The sequence below is a fragment of the Equus przewalskii genome, chromosome 11 (assembly GCF_037783145.1).
Source record: "Equus przewalskii isolate Varuska chromosome 11, EquPr2, whole genome shotgun sequence".
Taxonomy (NCBI): domain Eukaryota; kingdom Metazoa; phylum Chordata; class Mammalia; order Perissodactyla; family Equidae; genus Equus; species Equus przewalskii.
In genome coordinates, this window is record NC_091841.1 from 13,074,445 (window position 1) to 13,082,755 (window position 8,311).

The 8,311-nt window shown below is 33.2% G+C and overlaps 1 pseudogene; it reads left to right on the forward strand.

Annotated features, from left to right (window-relative positions):
- The first annotated feature begins 1,224 nt into the window (after positions 1–1,224).
- On the forward strand, positions 1,225–2,025 carry LOC139074617 (olfactory receptor 4P4-like; annotated as a pseudogene).
- The last annotated feature ends 6,286 nt before the right edge of the window (positions 2,026–8,311 follow it).

Consider the following 8,311-nt stretch of genomic DNA (forward strand, 5'->3'; position numbering starts at 1 on the left):
TGATTAGATGGTACTCATGAATTTTTTTATAACCTTAAAATATGTAACAGTTAATCACGGTAGTTTTATATCTGTGAACAACTTGAATCAAGGGGGAATGCCAGGTAGAAAAGTAAGCATAGATGTAGCTTTCGGAACCAAGACAACTAGACAGTCAAGTAATATTTTTTGCAAACTCCTAATACATGCAGATGGATTGATGAATTGGCTTTGCCTGAGAACATTCCCAGTCTTCCTTTATTTGGACACTTAAAATCATGTAAAAGACTTAATATGCTTGAAGGGGGATAAGGAACATATTTCAGGTATGTTCAATGAATAATTCAAGGCAGTAGTATATACTGCACTATTTTATTCAAGTTAAAATAAACAGCCTTTCTTACTTATTGCCTAATTTTACTGTAGTTTGATTTTGGAAATTATCGGAAAATATTTCTCAATAATTTATCCTTAAACTAATTAAAATTCCTAAAATTCCATTATGGAAATGAATACCTTTGTTTTAAAATTCTCTCTCTATTACAATGTTGTTACTCATTGTGTGGGTGACAAATATTAACTCAATCAGTTATGAAGGAGAGTTAAGGCGAAAATTTAAGTAAAAGAAGCTAGGTATGAGGTTAGGGATGAAAATATATGTTATAAAACTGCAGACACAAAGAAACATTGTAAGAATTTATCCTAATTCTTTTTATTTAAAATAACAAAAGTGTTTAATGGAACACATTGCTAGTCAATCATTGTCAACTTCTCTGCAGCATCCAAGACTTTATTGTAGATTAATCAAAGGCATTTATGTTGAGTAAGCAACATTGATCATGATATCCTGGAAGATTTAATGGAAATCAGCAAGTATGTGTTCACACAGAGTCTTATTAGAGAGTCATTTTAATTGAATACCTTATTTTTATTCTCTTGGACACTTAAAGGATGCATATTAAAACTAATTAGTTCCTTGAATATAATATGATCATTGCTCTTCTCCATAAAGATTTCTAAATATGGGCTCATGAAGTATATCATTTCAGGTGATTTATGCCTCTATGCTCTGCCATGCAAAAAAGCAACAATGTCGCTGTATTTATTCTCTTGGAACTTTCCAAAAACAAGAACATTGAAATCCTCTGCTTTGTTACATTATTTTTATTTTGTTACATTTCTGTTTGGGTAGGAAACTTGCTGAGGATGATTTCAATTACAAGCAGTAAGCTAGTTGACCCACCCATGTACTTTTTCCTTAATTACCTCTCACTCTCCAACCTTTGGGAAACATCCACTGTGACACCCAAACTAATGACAGACTTCTTGACAGAAAGGGAGACCATTTCCTATAGAAACTGCACAACACAGGTTTTGATGACTCATTTCTTTGGAGGCACTGACACCTTTATCCCCACGGGATGGCCTATGACTGTTATGTTGCCATCTTCAGGACCCTGCACTACGCCATCATCATGAGCAGACAAAAGTGTAATGCAATCACCATAGTCTGCTGTACTGGGGGATTTATATACTCTGCCAGTCAGTTTCTTATGATTTCCTTACAATTCTGTGTTCCCAATGAGATAGATTACTATCTCTGCAATGTGTATCCATTGCTGAAACTGCCCTTTTTAGTACACACATCATAGGTCTCTTAATGTTGTTAATTCAGTGCTGTTTGCTTTGGTGACCTTTGTTGTCTTGTTCTCTTATTTCTTTATATTGTGCCACATCAGGGCATATTATTTGGAGAGACACAGCAAAGCTCTTTCCACTTGCACTTCTCATATGACAGTAGCAGTTTTGTTTTTTCTACCCGTGTTATTCATTTACATTAGACCAGCCACAACTTTCCCAGAAGATGAAGTGTTTTCTCTTTCTTAAAACATCATTTTCCCCTAGTTAAACCTTCTGATATGCATGCTAAGAAACATGGAGATGAAGAATCCTTGGAGAAAATTTGGCGTCATCGTATACACTTGGAAGGAAAGTAACTTTCCAGAACTTGTTCTGCATTTCAGCCATGGTTCCATGAAACTATGACTATGAATAAGACCCATTCTCATCATTCTCCTGGGCTTACAGCTTGGGGAAATTAAGTTGGCAAGCAGGAAGCATATAATCTCTGTAGTTTTATGCTTTTACAACAACACTTCATCAACAAATTGAGCATTATTCTTATTCATACTTTCCTCCATTTGACTTATTATTAAGAATTGTGCTCATATGGTATGAATTAACTAGGCAATATCATAAAAATAAACAATTATATCATCTTTCTGTCACTGTATTGTAAAAAAAAGATACAACGGATCAAGTGTTTTCCACAAACAACTTAAAGCACAAAAATTCTGAATTAAATATTTTCTTCAAATTTTAAACTTTTTACTCTATACAGCTATATTCTGTACAACTATAAGTACAGAAAATTGCACATATTCATGCCTGCTCAGTTCATAAATTATAACAAACTGAGAAATATCATGTAATCAGCAACAAGATTGTCAGAAATTACCTGTATACCTGAAGTCCTCCTCATTTCTCTTTATAATCATCACCACCCAAATATAATCAATATCTTCATCTCTAAATCAATTTTGCATATTTTTGTACTTTGTAGAAAAATAATGATACAGATTGTAGTCTTCAGTGCCGGTCTTCTCATTATTATGTTTGTGAGATCTGTTCCTCATGTTTTTCTGTATTTTCTTAATGTTTTCATTAATCCATAGTCTCTCATTGTATGAATATGTGACAAGTAATTTATGTGTTGGCTTGTTGGTAGACATCCGGGTAGTTTCCCACTCAAGGCCATTATCAGTAGCACTGTTTTGAACGTTTTGAAACATGTATTTTGGTGAGTATATGTATACTATTATATCTTTAGCAGGCTTCATATTGTAATTAAAACAAAATTTTAAGATAGTGATTTTACACTAGTGTTAACAGTCTTTCTGAATATATTCCTGACATAAAATAAACTGTATTAAATAAAAAATAATTATCAATAGAAAAACACTACAATAAATGCAATAGATGGTTTTGAAAGAGAGAAACATATGGCAATTCTAGGACCCATGCAATGGGGTATGTGATGTATTGATTGATGTAAATCAAACCTGTTAATAATAAATAAAAAGAAAAAAGCTCTTAGAAAGTTTATACGATGGAGCTGAGAAAAACTACCAGGAATAGAGCATTAAGTTATGCTAGCAAATTAACACATTAGTAATCACAATTGGGAAACTTTAATAAATAGGATATTCACTGGAGGATATGAAGTTGCTTGTTATAATAAGAAAAACTGATAAAAGTCTTTATTTAGCTCTTAAAAAGTAAAAAAATATATTTTTATTGGTTCCAAATAAGAGCAGTGGTTCCAGGTGAGGAAGGCGTGCTATAAGTGCATGCTAATGTTGGACTGACAAGCACAAAAACACACATACACATACATTTGCAAAGACACACAGCATAGAAAACAAGATCTTCCAGAGACTTCTGTTTCTTCCATAATTGAAATAAACATGTTTGAATAGAAAACCAAAAATGAAGGAGGAAATATTTTATTTTTTCGCAAAAGTATGTGATTGCATACCCAAAAATCACTCATATAGGAGGCAATTATGTTGGAAACAGCTATTGCAGAGTATGTCATATAATGATTGCCTTTATTGAACTAATCAGGCACAAATATAATATGAATGTTTATTATATAAAAATAAAAATAATTTTAAAAGCATGGTATAAGAACATGAATCTCAAAATTTTCCAGGTTAAACAAACAAGCAAGATAATTTAAGATATAAAAAACAATATTTTAATTAGAAACTCGATGCATAAAACAGAGTGGCTATACCTTAAGAAAGATTCAATGAATGGAATTTTAGATACTGACAAATCATCCAAACACAGAATTAGAGAGACAAGGAGATGGGAAAAAAAATTAAATAGGTATTAAGAGTCATTATGAAAGAAGTAAAAGAGAGGAACACACGTCTATCAGACTCCAGGGTTTCAATAATAGTGAGAAAATAATATTTAAAGAGATAATAACTGATAATTTTCCGGAAACGATGAAATGATCTTTAGAAAATATGCATAGGAAATAAAAAGTGTTGTTCTTAAATAGAGTCATAGAAACACTACTGCAAATTAATAATAATTTAAATTATACAAAGAGTAGTAGACAGAAGAAAATCGAATTACATAATGAAAGTAAAAGAAAATGTCACCCTTGACTTCTATATTTTTTCAAGAACAAGGATAAAATGAGGAGTTTTCAGAACAATAAAAGATAAAACAAACAAACAAACAAAGGCAAGACTTTACTACAAACTCACCCTGACTAAAAGAAGTTGCAAACAATGTTTTCATAAGAAGAGAAGATGTCTAAGAAAGGAGATAGGAAATTTCAGGAGGAATGAGGAATGAAGAAAATGGTAGTCTTATGTAAAACTAAATTGCATTAAAAATAACAATCTTGTCTAATATGTGAGATAAAACATAGAAAAGAGAACAGAAATCCTGGTCCACAACATCAAGAAAGTTGGAAGAAAATGAGGAGGAAAAAAGTGTTCTATTTTAGCATGTACTATTCAGCGGGAGGGTATATGTTGATGAAATTCAGACTTGTTAACATTAATGTACAGACATGATTTCTTACAGCTAAAATACTAGGAAAGAGATGGATAGATAGATAAAAATGTATTGAAGGACTAAAAGGAGTCCAATCCAATTAAAAAGCAAGAAAAGAGGGAAGAGGGGCTGGCCCTGTGGTGCAGTGGTTAAGTTTGCACGTTCCACTTTGGCAGCCTGGGGTTCCCTGCTTCAGATCCCGGGTGCGGACATGGCACCGCTTGGCGACAGCCATGCTGTGGTAGGCGTCCCAAGTATAAAGTAGAGGAAGATGGGCACGGATGTTAGCTCAGGGCCAGTTTTCTCAGCAAATGGAGGAGGATTGGCAGCAGATGTTAGCTCAGGGCTAATCTTCCTCAAAAATAAAAATCATTCACTTCATAAATGTCAGAGCTGAGGAGCTGAAGAATTATGAATGAAGTGACAATTTCAATAGCAGCACTTAGATTAGGTAGGTGTTTATGTGCGTTAAAAATATTCTAGGCTACAGGAATGATGACTGTTCCATATAGAGTAGGTGATTCTGAGGCTGATCATGAATTTCAATAATCATTTGCATGCAATATTTATACATGGAGACCTCTAGACAATTTTGGCATTCTGTAGAAATGAAGTAGATTTAAAGTCATTTTCAGAAATTAAAAACGAATATTTTTTATTATTGAGCTTTATTTTCCAATAGAATATTCAACTAAATCTTATATACTGGCAGTGTGAAATAAATTATGTAATGAAAAAATTCACAGAGATTATTGGGTTTAAAGTGTAAAGAAAAAAGGCATCAGATTTGTTTTCTGGGAGCTGCAGTGCCCACTCCCCATCTGCCTTAAAATGTCATGAGGGGGCCAGCCCTGTGGCTGAGTAGTTAAGCTTGTGTGCTCTGCTTGGGTGGCCTGGGGTTTTGCTGGATCTTGGGCATGGACATAGCAGTGCTCATCAAGCCATGCTGAGGTGGCATCCCACCATAGCACAACCAGAATGACCTACAATTAGAATATACAACTGTATACTGGGAGGCTTTGGGGAGAAGAAGCCTGGAAAAACAAAAGATTGGCAACAGATGTGAGCCCAGGTGCCAATCTGGAAAGAAAAATTTGTTATAGGCAGGGACAAAGTGACTGAAGACTGTTTATGTTTCTGTTATGATGTTTATTGCATCACATATACTAAAACTATGGAAAGAGTGGATGAGAAAATTGATAGATCTTATCCCTTTCTAGTAGCTCAATCACTCGAGTGACTACAAGACTGCATTTGGGAAGAAACTGCACATATCAGCTTCTCCTGATATGTAGACATGAGAAAATAATTCAATACCCATCTAGTGGTTCAGAATAAGCCCAAGTGAAATTCTTTATAAAATGAATTTTCCTTTAGAATAAGACTTTTTGCATATATTTTATTCCCTCTTAAGGTGAGAGAAAAATAACAATAACAAAAGCAGAACTATTGGTGATATTAAGAAACATACTACCATGGTACAAGTAGAAATTGCTTTATTTGTAGGTATGATTCTGCTCACACAGCATATTGGAAGCCAACTCCAGTCTTTGGTTACAGATGTGAAAGAAGAAAAAGAGGAAAGAAAGATATATGGAAATTATATAAGGACTTGAGGAAAAATTAAAAGATGTTCAACTGCAAAAGTTTTTAAAATTATTTTTTGGAAATTTTCTAAATCCATATAAGATAGTTACAAGCTATATTAGTTTACAATTTTTCAGGAAATCTGCCTAACTCATATTTGGAAATAAACTGAAATTCATTCTAATTCTCTCAGAGAATACCTTAAGGATGCTATGTGAGGAGAAATGAAGACCATTAGCTACCATAAGGACTGCTACCCAAGCAGTCATTTACTCCTCAGTCAGTTTATAGAGATTATGGAAAGGATCTATCTCTCAATCAAAATTGCCCACATTTGTTTTATCACAAAACTCTTTGAGTAAAGTGCAGAGGATTTTAGTCATTGTGGCCCAGGAGGAATATCTAATGACTGAGATTTCTAAAGCAGAAGCAAAGTTAGTTATGACTTGCATACTATTTATAATCCAGAGTCTATTTTAGCTGCAGCAGCTCTGATAACTTAGATATAAAGGAAATCCACCTGGTAAGCTTAGATTTGAGAAGGTAAATCCAAACAATTTGGAAGGAATGGTCAATATTCTAGAATAAAAGAAATGCAGTTTTAGAATATATACTCCACTAAGTATTCAGTTAATCATGTGAGCCGAGACAATTACATGAATAATTTTAGTAATGAAAGTATAGATTGTGATTTGACTTGTTTGGATATTAAAATTATTCCACTTGATTTTAACATGTTGCTCCGAGGGTATGACCTCTCATTGTCTGTGCGAACATTGCTTGAGTGACAGGCGTCAGTTGTCTCTAAAATGATACAAGATTTTTTTCTATGAATGACTAATGAACTATGCTGAATGGAATGTGAATTCAAGAAGCTGAAGTGAAATACTCTGAAAAATATGTGAATCAACAAAATTTCAATGAGGTAAGAGAGAGAACACTGAAAGAATGGAATAGAAATAGATTCACAACAATTGAAGGAGAAAAACATGTGTGATAATTATTTCTCCTCTTTCCTATTATCCTTCCTGGATGTTTAATATCAGTTGAATATATTTTTGTCCCCATTGTATAAGTAACAGATTGACTGCCAGTTAAAGTTAAAAACAGACGTCTCTTTTATAGACTAATTTGTTTTAAGATTAGGGCAGCAACAGATTCAAGGAGTTACCCACTGACACTGTGATGTGGCATTCTAAAAGGACAGTGAGACAATGACAGGGAAATGATGCTTAACTAAGTAGAAAATTGAGAATAAGAAGAAAAACATTATTAGTTCTTGTAGAAATTTGACTAAGTATTGATTGATACGAGAAGGTGAAAAACCCAAATTGAAACAACAAATAAGCTCCCTGAAATAACCACTACCATAATCCCTGTTCCTCCTCCTCAAAAAAAAATGTTAGCCCAATAATTAACATAACCTAAGACCCTGGCAGGTCACTAAAAAATAAACGGAAGTATCTCAAAACTTACATCTCTGTTTACCTTGCCCCTGTTTACTTTGTTGCCTGCACTTGTTGCATGTAATCATTGTGAGGATAATAATTTCAATTATTGACTGTTTTATTTACATACTGTTTTAAATCATTGAAGTTAATTTTTTAATCATTCAATAAAAATTTACTAATTATTGGTTAAATGAATGTCAGCCTCTATTTGACCAGAGATAAAACAAAGATTAAATAATTGGAAATATTTTTTTATTGACTCTCTATCATGTACTGGGTGACTCATATACTTTATCTAGTTAATTCTGACAATACCATTGGGAGATAGAGGTATTCACTAGCAATGTACTCATCCATCAGCAATATGATGATCTGAGGAAAAAACAGCACGTACCAAGAGACACTCTCTCTGTCCTTGAGAAATTTAGGATCATGGACATTAAGCATGTATAGATTTTATTTTAGAATAGATTAAAAGTTGAAATGCTGGAGCCAGTGAGACCCTATATTTTAAGTATGATATCATCAAATATTTATTGAATATACCATATACATCAGGAATTGTGCTATGTGTATGCCATTTTGCCAAGCATATTTCTAAGTGAGCATATGTTGTTTTTGATCTTGACTATACTACTTACTAGTTTTATAATAAT